Genomic DNA, 13,778 nt, shown 5'->3' on the forward strand with positions numbered 1-13,778 from the left:
GGGCCCTTCAGGCCAGCTAGGTCTTTGGGTCCTGGCTCCTTCGGTTTGGGAGCTGTTGCTGCAGTTGTGCATGTTGGCCGGAGAGTGCTTCTCGGGCCGCGAACTGCAACCTTGCAGGTACCTCCCAGGTTCCCGGCCCAACGAAAGCCCCCAGACCCAAATGGAGAGGGGCTGCTTGGGGGCCCCCTGGGGGCCCTTCAGGCCAGCTAGGTCTTTGGGTCCTGGCTCCTTCGCTTTGGGAGCTGTTTCTGCAGTTGGGCATGTTGGCCGGAGAGTGCTTCTCGGGCCGCGAACTGCAACCTTGCAGGAATCTCCCAGGTTCCCGGCCCAACGAAAGCCCCCAGACCCAAATGGAGAGGGGCTGCTTGGGGGCCCCCTGGGGGCCCTTCAGGCCAGCTAGGTCTTTGTGTCCTGGCTCATTCGGTTTGGGAGCTGTTGCTGCACTTGGGCATGTTGGCCGGAGAGTGCTTCTCGGGCCTCGAACTGCAACCTTGCAGGAATCTTCCAGTTTCCCGGCCCAACGAAGGCCCCCAGACCCAAATGGAGAGGGGCTGCTTGGGGGCCCCCTGGGGGCCCTTCAGGCCAGCTAGGTCTTTGGGTCCTGGCTCCTTCGCTTTGGGAGCTGTTGCTGCAGTTGTGCATGTTGGCCGGAGAGTGCTTCTCGGGCCTCGAACTGCAACCTTGCAGGAATCTCCCAGGTTCCATGCCCAACAAAAGCCCCCAGACCCAAATGGAGAGGAGCTCCTTGGGGGCCCCCTGGGGGCCCTTCAGGCCAGCTAGGTCTTTGGGTCCTGGCTCCTTCGGTTTGGGAGCTGTTGCTGCAGTTGGGCATGTTGGCCGGAGAGTGCTTCTCGGGCCGCGAACTGCAACCTTGCATGAATCTCCCAGGTTCCCGGCCCAACGAAAGCCCCCAGACCCAAATTGAGAGGGGCGGCTTGGGGGCCCCCTGGGGGCCCTTCAGGCCAGCTAGGTCTTTGTGTCCTGGCTCCTTCGCTTTGGGAGCTGTTGCTGCAGTTGGGCATGTTGGCCGGAGAGTGCTTCTCGGGCCGCGAACTGCAACCTTGCAGGTACCTCCCAGGTTCCCGGCCCAACGAAAGCCCCCAGACCCAAATGGAGAGGGGCTGCTTGGGGGCCCCCTGGGGGCCCTTCAGGCCAGCTAGGTCTTTGGGTCCTGGCTCCTTCGCTTTGGGAGCTGTTGCTGCAGTTGGGCATGTTGGCCGGAGAGTGCTTCTCGGGCCGCGAACTGCAACCTTGCAGGATTCTCCCAGGTTCCCGGCCCAACGAAAGCCCCCAGACCCAAATTGAGAGGGGCTGCTTGGGGGCCCCCTGGGGGCCCTTCAGGCCAGCTAGGTCTTTGGGTCCTGGCTCCTTCGCTTTGGGAGCTGTTGCTGCAGTTGGGCATGTTGGCCGGAGAGTGCTTCTCGGGCCGCGAACTGCAACCTTGCAGGATTCTCCCAGTTTCCCGGCCCAACGAAAGCCCCCAGACCCAAATTGAGAGGGGCTGCTTGGGGGCCCCCTGGGGGCCCTTCAGGCCAGCTAGGTCTTTGGGTCCTGGCTCCTTCGCTTTGGGAGCTGTTGCTGCAGTTGAGCATGTTGGCCGGAGAGTGCTTCTCGGGCCGCGAACTGTAACCTTGCATGAATCTCCCAGGTTCCATGCCCTACGAAAGCCCCCAGACCCAAATTGAGAGGGGCTGCTTGGGGGCCCCCTGGGGGCCCTTCAGGCCAGCTAGGTCTTTGTGTCCTGGCTCCTTCGGTTTGGGAGCTGTTGCTGCAGTTGGGCATGTTGGCCGGAGAGTGCTTCTCGGGCCGCGAACTGCAACCTTGCAGGATTCTCCCAGGTTCCCGGCCCAACGAAAGCCCCCAGACCCAAATGGAGAGGGGCTGCTTTGGGGCCCCCTGGGGGCCCTTTAGGCCAGCTAGGTCTTTGGGTCCTGGCTCCTTCGCTTTGGGAGCTGTTGCTGCAGTTGGGCATGTTGGGCGGAGAGTGCTTCTCGGGCCGCGAACTGTAACTTGCAGGTACCTCTCAGGTATCCGTGCCCAACGAAAGCCCCCAGACCCAAATTGAGAGGGGCTGCTTGGGGGGCCCCTGGGGGCCCTTCAGGCCAGCTAGGTCTTTGTGTCCTGGCTCCTTCGGTTTGGGAGCTGTTGCTGCAGTTGGGCATGTTGGCCGGAGAGTGCTTCTCGGGCCGCGAACTGCAACCTTGCAGGAATCTCCCAGGTTCCCGGCCCAACGAAAGCCCCCAGACCCAAATTGAGAGGGGCTGCTTGGGGGCCCCCTGGGGGCCCTTCAGGCCAGCTAGGTCTTTGGGTCCTGGCTCCTTCGGTTTGGGAGCTGTTGCTGCAGTTGAGCATGTTGGCCGGAGAGTGCTTCTCGGGCCGCGAACTGTAACCTTGCAGGTACCTCTCAGGTATCCATGCCCAACGAAAGCCCCCAGACCCAAATTGAGAGGGGCTGCTTAGTGGCCCCTGGGGGCCCTTCAGGCCAGCTAGGTCTTTGGGTCCTGGCTCCTTCGGTTTGGGAGCTGTTGCTGCAGTTGGGCATGTTGGCCGGAGAGTGCTTCTCGGGCCGCGAACTGCAACCTTGCAGGATTCTCCCAGGTTCCCGGCCCAACGAAAGCCCTCAGACCCAAATTGAGAGGGGCTGCTTGGGGGCCCCCTGGGGGCCCTTCAGGCCAGCTAGGTCTTTGGGTCCTGGCTCCTTCGGTTTGGGAGCTGTTGCTGCAGTTGGGCATGTTGGCCGGAGAGTGCTTCTCGGGCCGCGAACTGCAACCTTGCAGGAATCTCCCAGGTTCCCGGCCCAACGAAAACCCCCAGACCCAAATGGAGAGGGGCTGCTTGGGGGCCCCCTGGGGGCCCTTCAGGCCAGCTAGGTCTTTGGGTCCTGGCTGCTTCGGTTTGGGAGCTGTTGCTGCAGTTGGGCATGTTGGGCGGAGAGTGCTTCTCGGGCCGCGAACTGTAACTTGCAGGTACCTCTCAGGTATCCGTGCCCAACGAAAGCCCCCAGACCCAAATTGAGAGGGGCTGCTTGGGGGCCCCCTGGGGGCCCTTCAGGCCAGCTAGGTCTTTGTGTCCTGGCTCCTTCGCTTTGGGAGCTGTTGCTGCAGTTGAGCATGTTGGCCGGAGAGTGCTTCTCCGGCCGCGAACTGCAACCTTGCAGGAATCTCCCAGGTTCCCGGCCCAACGAAAGCCCCCAGACCCAAATGGAGAGGGGCTGCTTGGGGGCCCCCTGGGGGCCCTTCAGGCCAGCTAGGTCTTTGGGTCCTGGCTCCTTCGGTTTGGGAGCTGTTGCTGCAGTTGAGCATGTTGGCCGGAGAGTGCTTCTCGGGCCGCGAACTGTAACCTTGCAGGTACCTCTCAGGTATCCATGCCCAACGAAAGCCCCCAGACCCAAATTGAGAGGGGCTGCTTAGTGGCCCCCTGGGGGCCCTTCAGGCCAGCTAGGTCTTTGTGTCCTGGCTCCTTCGGTTTGGGAGCTGTTGCTGCAGTTGGGCATGTTGGCCGGAGAGTGCTTCTCGGGCCGCGAACTGCAACCTTGCAGGTACCTCCCAGGTTCCCGGCCCAACGAAAGCCCCCAGACCCAAATTGAGAGGGGCTGCTTGGGGGCCCCCTGGGGGCCCTTCAGGCCAGCTAGGTCTTTGGGTCCTGGCTCCTTCGGTTTGGGAGCTGTTGCTGCAGTTGGGCATGTTGGCCGGAGAGTGCTTCTCGGGCCGCGAACTGTAACTTGCAGATACCTCTCAGGTATCCATGCCCAACGAAATCCCCCAGACCCAACTGGAGAGGGGCTGCTTGGGGGACCCCTGGGGGCCCTTCAGGCCAGCTAGGTCTTTGGGTCCTGGCTCCTTCGCTTTGGGAGCTGTTGCTGCAGTTGGGCATGTTGGCCGGAGAGTGCTTCTCGGGCCGCGAACTGCAACCTTGCAGGAATCTCCCAGGTTCCCGGCCCAACAAAATCCCCCAGACCCAAATGGAGAGGGGCTGCTTGGGGGACACCTGGGGGCCCTTCAGGCCAGCTAGGTCTTTGGGTCCTGGCTCCTTCGCTTTGGGAGCTGTTGCTGCAGTTGGGCATGTTGGCCGGAGAGTGCTTCTCGGGCCGCGAACTGCAACCTTGCAGGAATCTCCCAGGTTCCCGGCCCAACAAAATCCCCCAGACCCAAATGGAGAGGGGCTGCTTGGGGGCCCCCTGGGGGCCCTTCAGGCCAGCTAGGTCTTTGGGTCCTGGCTCCTTCGCTTTGGGAGCTGTTGCTGCAGTTGGGCATGTTGGCCGGAGAGTGCTTCTCGGGCCGCGAACTGCAACCTTGCAGGAATCTCCCAGGTTCCAGGCCCAACGAAAGCCCCCAGACCCAAATTGAGAGGGGCTGCTTGGGGGCCCCCTGGGGGCCATTCAGGCCAGCTAGGTCTTTGGGTCCTGGCTCCTTCGCTTTGGGAGCTGTTGCTGCAGTTGGGCATGTTGGCCGGAGAGTGCTTCTCGGGCCGCGAACTGTAACCTTGCAGGTACCTCTCAGGTATCCATGCCCAACGAAAGCCCCCAGACCCAAATTGAGAGGGGCTGCTTGGGGGCCCCCTGGGGCCCCTTCAGGCCAGCTAGGTCTTTGGGTCCTGGCTCCTTCGCTTTGGGAGCTGTTGCTGCAGTTGGGCATGTTGGCCGGAGAGTGCTTCTCGGGCCGCGAACTGCAACCTTGCAGGTACCTCCCAGGTTCCCGGCCCAATTAAAGACCCCAGACCCAAATTGAGAGGGGCTGCTTAGTGGCCCCCTGGGGGCCCTTCAGGCCAGCTAGGTCTTTGTGTCCTGGCTCCTTCGGTTTGGGAGCTGTTGCTGCAGTTGGGCATGTTGGCCGGAGAGTGCTTCTCGGGCCGCGAACTGCAACCTTGCAGGAATCTCCCAGGTTCCCGGCCCAACGAAAGCCCCCAGACCCAAATGGAGAGGGGCTGCTTGGGGGACCCCTGGGGGCCCTTCAGGCCAGCTAGGTCTTTGGGTCCTGGCTCCTTCGCTTTGGGAGCTGTTGCTGCAGTTGGGCATGTTGGCCGGAGAGTGCTTCTCCGGCCGCGAACTGCAACCTTGCAGGTACCTCCCAGGTTCCCGGCCCAACTAAAGCCCCCAGACCCAAATGGAGAGGAGCTCCTTGGGGGCCCCCTGGGGGCCCTTCAGGCCAGCTAGGTCTTTGGGTCCTGGCTCCTTCGGTTTGGGAGCTGTTGCTGCAGTTGGGCATGTTGGCCGGAGAGTGCTTCTCGGGCCGCGAACTGCAACCTTGCAGGTACCTCCCAGGTTCCCGGCCCAACGAAAGCCCCCAGACCCAAATTGAGAGGGGCTGCTTGGGGGCCCCCTGGGGGCCCTTCAGGCCAGCTAGGTCTTTGGGTCCTGGCTCCTTCGGTTTGGGAGCTGTTGCTGCAGTTGGGCATGTTGGCCGGAGAGTGCTTCTCGGGCCGCGAACTGCAACCTTGCAGGATTCTCCCAGGTTCCCGGCCCAACGAAAGCCCCCAGACCCAAATGGAGAGGGGCTGCTTGGGGGCCCCCTGGGGGCCCTTCAGGCCAGCTAGGTCTTTGGGTCCTGGCTCCTTCGCTTTGGGAGCTGTTGCTGCAGTTGAGCATGTTGGCCGGAGAGTGCTTCTCGGGCCTCGAACTGCAACCTTGCAGGTACCTCTCAGGTATCCATGCCCAACGAAAGCCCCCAGACCCAAATTGAGAGGGGCTGCTTGGTGGCCTTCTGGGGGCCCTTCAGGCCAGCTAGGTCTTTGGGTCCTGGCTCCTTCGGTTTGGGAGCTGTTGCTGCAGTTGTGCATGTTGGCCGGAGAGTGCTTCTCGGGCCGCGAACTGCAACCTTGCAGGTACCTCCCAGGTTCCCGGCCCAACGAAAGCCCCCAGACCCAAATGGAGAGGGGCTGCTTGGGGGCCCCCTGGGGGCCCTTCAGGCCAGCTAGGTCTTTGGGTCCTGGCTCCTTCGCTTTGGGAGCTGTTGCTGCAGTTGGGCATGTTGGCCGGAGAGTGCTTCTCGGGCCGCGAACTGCAACCTTGCAGGAATCTCCCAGGTTCCCGGCCCAACGAAAGCCCCCAGACCCAAATTGAGAGGGGCTGCTTGGGGGCCCCCTGGGGGCCCTTCAGGCCAGCTAGGTCTTTGTGTCCTGGCTCCTTCGCTTTGGGAGCTGTTGCTGCAGTTGTGCATGTTGGCCGGAGAGTGCTTCTCGGGCCTCGAACTGCAACCTTGCAGGAATCTCCCAGGTTCCATGCCCAACAAAAGCCCCCAGACCCAAATGGAGAGGAGCTCCTTGGGGGCCCCCTGGGGGCCCTTCAGGCCAGCTAGGTCTTTGGGTCCTGGCTCCTTCGGTTTGGGAGCTGTTGCTGCAGTTGGGCATGTTGGCCGGAGAGTGCTTCTCGGGCCGCGAACTGCAACCTTGCATGAATCTCCCAGGTTCCCGGCCCAACGAAAGCCCCCAGACCCAAATTGAGAGGGGCTGCTTGGGGGCCCCCTGGGGGCCCTTCAGGCCAGCTAGGTCTTTGTGTCCTGGCTCCTTCGCTTTGGGAGCTGTTGCTGCAGTTGGGCATGTTGGCCGGAGAGTGCTTCTCGGGCCGCGAACTGCAACCTTGCAGGTACCTCCCAGGTTCCCGGCCCAACGAAAGCCCCCAGACCCAAATGGAGAGGGGCTGCTTGGGGGCCCCCTGGGGGCCCTTCAGGCCAGCTAGTTCTTTGGGTCCTGGCTCCTTCGCTTTGGGAGCTGTTGCTGCAGTTGGGCATGTTGGCCGGAGAGTGCTTCTCGGGCCGCGAACTGCAACCTTGCAGGATTCTCCCAGGTTCCCGGCCCAACGAAAGCCCCCAGACCCAAATTGAGAGGGGCTGCTTGGGGGCCCCCTGGGGGCCCTTCAGGCCAGCTAGGTCTTTGGGTCCTGGCTCCTTCGGTTTGGGAGCTGTTGCTGCAGTTGGGCATGTTGGCCGGAGAGTGCTTCTCGGGCCGCGAACTGCAACCTTGCAGGAATCTCCCAGTTTCCCGGCCCAACGAAAGCCCCCAGACCCAAATTGAGAGGGGCTGCTTGGGGGCCCCCTGGGGGCCCTTCAGGCCAGCTAGGTCTTTGGGTCCTGGCTCCTTCGGTTTGGGAGCTGTTGCTGCAGTTGAGCATGTTGGCCGGAGAGTGCTTCTCGGGCCGCGAACTGTAACCTTGCATGAATCTCCCAGGTTCCCGGCCCAACGAAAGCCCCCAGACCCAAATTGAGAGGGGCTGCTTGGGGGCCCCCTGGGGGCCCTTCAGGCCAGCTAGGTCTTTGGGTCCTGGCTCCTTCGCTTTGGGAGCTGTTGCTGCAGTTGGGCATGTTGGGCGGAGAGTGCTTCTCGGGCCGCGAACTGCAACCTTGCAGGATTCTCCCAGGTTCCCGGCCCAACGAAAGCCCCCAGACCCAAATTGAGAGGGGCTGCTTGGGGGCCCCCTGGGGGCCCTTCAGGCCAGCTAGGTCTTTGGGTCCTGGCTCCTTCGGTTTGGGAGCTGTTGCTGCAGTTGAGCATGTTGGCCGGAGTGTGCTTCTCGGGCCGCGAACTGCAACCTTGCAGGTACCTCTCAGGTATCCATGCCCAACGAAAGCCCCCAGACCCAAATTGAGAGGGGCTGCTTGGGGCCCCCCTGGGGGCCCTTCAGGCCAGCTAGGTCTTTGGGTCCTGGCTCCTTCGGTTTGGGAGCTGTTGCTGCAGTTGGGCATGTTGGCCGGAGAGTGCTTCTCGGGCCGCGAACTGTAACTTGCAGGTACCTCTCAGGTATCCGTGCCCAACGAAAGCCCCCAGACCCAAATTGAGAGGGGCTGCTTGGGGGCCCCCTGGGGGCCCTTCAGGCCAGCTAGGTCTTTGTGTCCTGGCTCCTTCGCTTTGGGAGCTGTTGCTGCAGTTGGGCATGTTGGCCGGAGAGTGCTTCTCGGGCCGCGAACTGCAACCTTGCAGGAATCTCCCAGGTTCCCGGCCCAACGAAAGCCCCCAGACCCAAATTGAGAGGGGCTGCTTGGGGGCCCCCTGGGGGCCCTTCAGGCCAGCTAGGTCTTTGGGTCCTGGCTCCTTCGGTTTGGGAGCTGTTGCTGCAGTTGAGCATGTTGGCCGGAGAGTGCTTCTCGGGCCGCGAACTGTAACCTTGCAGGTACCTATCAGGTATCCATGCCCAACGAAAGCCCCCAGACCCAAATTGAGAGGGGCTGCTTAGTGGCCCCTGGGGGCCCTTCAGGCCAGCTAGGTCTTTGTGTCCTGGCTCCTTCGGTTTGGGAGCTGTTGCTGCAGTTGGGCATGTTGGCCGGAGAGTGCTTCTCGGGCCGCGAACTGCAACCTTGCAGGTACCTCCCAGGTTCCCGGCCCAACGAAAGCCCTCAGACCCAAATTGAGAGGGGCTGCTTGGGGGCCCCCTGGGGGCCCTTCAGGCCAGCTAGGTCTTTGGGTCCTGGCTCCTTCGGTTTGGGAGCTGTTGCTGCAGTTGGGCATGTTGGCCGGAGAGTGCTTCTCGGGCCGCGAACTGCAACCTTGCAGGAATCTCCCAGGTTCCCGGCCCAACAAAATCCCCCAGACCCAAATGGAGAGGGGCTGCTTGGGGGACACCTGGGGGCCCTTCAGGCCAGCTAGGTCTTTGTGTCCTGGCTCCTTCGGTTTGGGAGCTGTTGCTGCAGTTGGGCATGTTGGCCGGAGAGTGCTTCTCAGGCCGCGAACTGCAACCTTGCAGGTACCTCCCAGGTTCCCGGCCCAACGAAAGCCCCCAGACCCAAATTGAGAGGGGCTGCTTGGGGGCCCCCTGGGGGCCCTTCAGGCCAGCTAGGTCTTTGGGTCCTGGCTCCTTCGGTTTGGGCACTGTTGCTGCAGTTGGGCATGTTGGCCGGAGAGTGCTTCTCGGGCCGCGAACTGCAACCTTGCAGGATTCTCCCAGGTTCCCGGCCCAACGAAAGCCCCCAGACCCAAATGGAGAGGGGCTGCTTGGGGCCCCCCTGGGGGCCCTTCAGGCCAGCTAGGTCTTTGGGTCCTGGCTCCTTCGGTTTGGGAGCTGTTGCTGCAGTTGGGCATGTTGGCCGGAGAGTGCTTCTCGGGCCGCGAACTGCAACCTTGCAGGAATCTCCCAGGTTCCAGGCCCAACGAAAGCCCCCAGACCCAAATTGAGAGGGGCTGCTTGGGGGCCCCCTGGGGGCCATTCAGGCCAGCTAGGTCTTTGGGTCCTGGCTCCTTCGGTTTGGGAGCTGTTGCTGCAGTTGAGCATGTTGGCCGGAGAGTGCTTCTCGGGCCGCGAACTGTAACCTTGCAGGTACCTCTCAGGTATCCATGCCCAACGAAAGCCCCCAGACCCAAATTGAGAGGGGCTGCTTGGGGGCCCCCTGGGGGCCCTTCAGGCCAGCTAGGTCTTTGGGTCCTGGCTCCTTCGGTTTGGGAGCTGTTGCTGCAGTTGGGCATGTTGGCCGGAGAGTGCTTCTCGGGCCGCGAACTGCAACCTTGCAGGTACCTCCCAGGTTCCCGGCCCAATTAAAGACCCCAGACCCAAATTGAGAGGGGCTGCTTGGGGGCCCCCTGGGGGCCCTTCAGGCCAGCTAGGTCTTTGTGTCCTGGCTCCTTCGGTTTGGGAGCTGTTGCTGCAGTTGGGCATGTTGGCCGGAGAGTGCTTCTCGGGCCGCGAACTGCAACCTTGCAGGATTCTCCCAGGTTCCCGGCCCAACAAAAGCCCCCAGACCCAAATGGAGAGGGGCTGCTTGGGGGACCCCTGGGGGCCCTTCAGGCCAGCTAGGTCTTTGGGTCCTGGCTCCTTCGCTTTGGGAGCTGTTGCTGCAGTTGGGCATGTTGGCCGGAGAGTGCTTCTCGGGCCGCGAACTGCAACCTTGCAGGAATCTCCCAGGTTCCCGGCCCAACAAAATCCCCCAGACCCAAATGGAGAGGGGCTGCTTGGGGGCCCCCTGGGGGCCCTTCAGGCCAGCTAGGTCTTTGGGTCCTGGCTCCTTCGGTTTGGGAGCTGTTGCTGCAGTTGGGCATGTTGGCCGGAGAGTGCTTCTCGGGCCTCGAACTGCAACCTTGCAGGAATCTCCCAGGTTCCCGGCCCAACGAAAGCCCCCAGACCCAAATGGAGAGGGGCTGCTTGGGGGCCCCCTGGGGGCCCTTCAGGCCAGCTAGGTCTTTGGGTCCTGGCTCCTTCGGTTTGGGAGCTGTTGCTGCAGTTGGGCATGTTGGCCGGAGAGTGCTTCTCCGGCCGCGAACTGCAACCTTGCAGGTACCTCCCAGGTTCCCGGCCCAACTAAAGCCCCCAGACCCAAATGGAGAGGAGCTCCTTGGGGGCCCCCTGGGGGCCCTTCAGGCCAGCTAGGTCTTTGGGTCCTGGCTCCTTCGGTTTGGGAGCTGTTGCTGCAGTTGGGCATGTTGGCCGGAGAGTGCTTCTCGGGCCGCGAACTGCAACCTTGCAGGTACCTCCCAGGTTCCCGGCCCAACGAAAGCCCCCAGACCCAAATTGAGAGGGGCTGCTTGGGGGCCCCCTGGGGGCCCTTCAGGCCAGCTAGGTCTTTGGGTCCTGGCTCCTTCGCTTTGGGAGCTGTTGCTGCAGTTGGGCATGTTGGCCGGAGAGTGCTTCTCGGGCCGCGAACTGCAACCTTGCAGGATTCTCCCAGGTTCCCGGCCCAACGAAAACCCCCAGACCCAAATGGAGAGGGGCTGCTTGGGGGCCCCCTGGGGGCCCTTCAGGCCAGCTAGGTCTTTGGGTCCTGGCTCCTTCGCTTTGGGAGCTGTTGCTGCAGTTGGGCATGTTGGCCGGAGAGTGCTTCTCGGGCCGCGAACTGTAACTTGCAGGTATCTCTCAGGTATACATGCCCAACGAAAGCCCCCAGACCCAAATGGAGAGGGGCTGCTTGGTGGCCCCCTGGGGGCCCTTCAGGCCAGCTAGGTCTTTGTGTCCTGGCTCCTTCGCTTTGGGAGCTGTTGCTGGATATTGGGCATGTTGGCCGGAGAGTGCTTCTCGGGCCGCGAACTGCAACCTTGCTGGTATCTCCCAGGTTCTCAGCCTAAAGAAAGCCCCCAGACCCAAATGGAGAGGGGCTGCTTGGGGGCCCCCTGGGGGCCCTTCAGGCCAGCTACGTCTTTGGGTCCTGGCTCCTTCGCTTTGGGAGCTGTTGCTGCAGTTGGGCATGTTGGCCGGAGAGTGCTTCTCGGGCCTCGAACTGCAACCTTGCAGGAATCTCCCAGGTTCCCGGCCCAACAAAAGCCCCGAGAACCAAACGGAGAGGGGCTGCTTGGGGGCCCCCTGGGGGCCCTTCAGGCCAGCTAGGTCTTTGGGTCCTGGCTCCTTCGCTTTGGGAGCTGTTGCTGCAGTTGGGCATGTTGGCCGGAGAGTGCTTCTCGGGCCGCGAACTGCAACCTTGCAGGTACCTCCCAGGTTCCCGGCCCTAAGAAAACCCCCAGACCCAAATGGAGAGGGGCTGCTTGGGGGCCCCCTGGGGGCCCTTCAGGCCAGCTAGGTCTTTGGGTCCTGGCTCCTTCGCTTTGGGAGCTGTTGCTGCAGTTGGGCATATTGGCCGGAGAGTGCTTCTCGGGCCGCGAACTGTAACTTGCAGGTATCTCTCAGGTATACATGCCCAACGAAAGCCCCCAGACCCAAATGGAGAGGGGCTGCTTGGTGGCCTTCTGGGGGCCCTTCAGGCCAGCTAGGTCTTTGGGTCCTGGCTCCTTCGGTTTGGGAGCTGTTGCTGGATATTGGGCATGTTGGCCGGAGAGTGCTTCTCGGGCCGCGAACTGCAACCTTGCTGGTATCTCCCAGGTTCTCAGCCTAAAGAAAGCCCCCAGACCCAAATGGAGAGGGGCTGCTTGGGGGCCCCCTGGGGGCCCTTCAGGCCAGCTAGGTCTTTGGGTCCTGGCTCCTTCGCTTTGGGAGCTGTTGCTGCAGTTGGGCATGTTGGGCGGAGAGTGCTTCTCGGGCCGCGAACTGTAACTTGCATGTACCTCTCAGGTATCCATGCCCAACGAAAGCCCCCAGACCCAAATGGAGAGGGGCTTCTTGGTGGCCTTCTGGGGGCCCTTCAGGCCAGCCAAGTCTTTGGGTCCTGGCTCCTTCGCTTTGGGAGCTGTTGCTGCAGTTGGGCATGTTGGCCGGAGAGTGCTTCTCGGGCCGCGAACTGCAACCTTGCAGGTACCTCCCAGGTTCCCGGCCCAACGAAAACCCCCAGACCCAAATGGAGAGGGGCTGCTTGGGGGCCCCCTGGGGGCCCTTCAGGCCAGCTAGGTCTTTGTGTCCTGGCTCCTTCGGTTTGGGAGCTGTTGCTGCAGTTGGGCATGTTGGCCGGAGAGTGCTTCTCGGGCCGCGAACTGTAACTTGCAGGTACCTCTCAGGTATCCGTGCCCAACGAAAGCCCCCAGACCCAAATTGAGAGGGGCTGCTTGGGGGCCCCCTGGGGGCCCTTCAGGCCAGCTAGGTCTTTGTGTCCTGGCTCCTTCGCTTTGGGAGCTGTTGCTGCAGTTGGGCATGTTGGCCGGAGAGTGCTTCTCGGGCCGCGAACTGCAACCTTGCAGGATTCTCCCAGGTTCCCGGCCCAACGAAAGCCCCCAGACCCAAATGGAGAGGGGCTGCTTGGGGGCCCCCTGGGGGCCCTTCAGGCCAGCTAGGTCTTTGGGTCCTGGCTCCTTCGGTTTGGGAGCTGTTGCTGCAGTTGGGCATGTTGGCCGGAGAGTGCTTCTCCGGCCGCGAACTGCAACCTTGCAGGAATCTCCCAGGTTCCCGGCCCAACGAAAGCCCCCAGACCCAAATTGAGAGGGGCTGCTTGGGGGCCCCCTGGGGGCCCTTCAGGCCAGCTAGGTCTTTGGGTCCTGGCTCCTTCGGTTTGGGAGCTGTTGCTGCAGTTGAGCATGTTGGCCGGAGAGTGCTTCTCGGGCCGCGAACTGTAACCTTGCAGGTACCTCTCAGGTATCCATGCCCAACAAAAGCCCCGAGAACCAAACGGAGAGGGGCTGCTTGGGGACCCCCTGGGGGCCCTTCAGGCCAGCTAGGTCTTTGGGTCCTGGCTCCTTCGCTTTGGGAGCTGTTGCTGGATATTGGGCATGTTGGCCGGAGAGTGCTTCTCGGGCCGCGAACTGCAACCTTGCTGGTATCTCCCAGGTTCTCAGCCTAAAGAAAGCCCCCAGACCCAAATGGAGAGGGGCTGCTTGGGGGCCCCCTGGGGGCCCTTCAGGCCAGCTAGGTCTTTGGGTCCTGGCTCCTTCGGTTTGGGAGCTGTTGCTGCAGTTGGGCATGTTGGGCGGAGAGTGCTTCTCGGGCCGCGAACTGTAACTTGCAGGTATCTCTCAGGTATACATGCCCAACGAAAGCCCCCAGACCCAAATGGAGAGGGGCTTCTTGGTGGCCTTCTGGGGGCCCTTCAGGCCAGCCAAGTCTTTGGGTCCTGGCTCCTTCGGTTTGGGAGCTGTTGCTGCAGTTGGGCATGTTGGCCGGAGAGTGCTTCTCGGGCCGCGAACTGCAACCTTGCTGGTATCTCCCAGGTTCTCAGCCTAAAGAAAGCCCCCAGACCCAAATGGAGAGGGGCTGCTTGGGGCCCCCTGGAGGCCCTTCAGGCCAGCTAGGTCTTTGTGTCCTGGCTCATTCGGTTTGGGAGCTGTTGCTGCAGTTGGGCATGTTGGCCGGAGAGTGCTTCTCGGGCCTCGAACTGCAACCTTGCAGGAATCTCCCAGGTTCCCGGCCCAACAAAAGCCCCGAGAACCAAACGGAGAGGGGCTGCTTGGGGGCCCCATGGGGGCCCTTCAGGCCTGCTAGGTCTTTGGGTCCTGGCTCCTTCGGTTTGGGAGCTGTTGCTGCAGTTGGGCATGTTGGGCGGATAGTGCTT

Source organism: Gallinula chloropus (genome assembly GCF_964237585.1).
Source record: "Gallinula chloropus genome assembly, chromosome: 22".
Lineage (NCBI taxonomy): Eukaryota > Metazoa > Chordata > Aves > Gruiformes > Rallidae > Gallinula > Gallinula chloropus.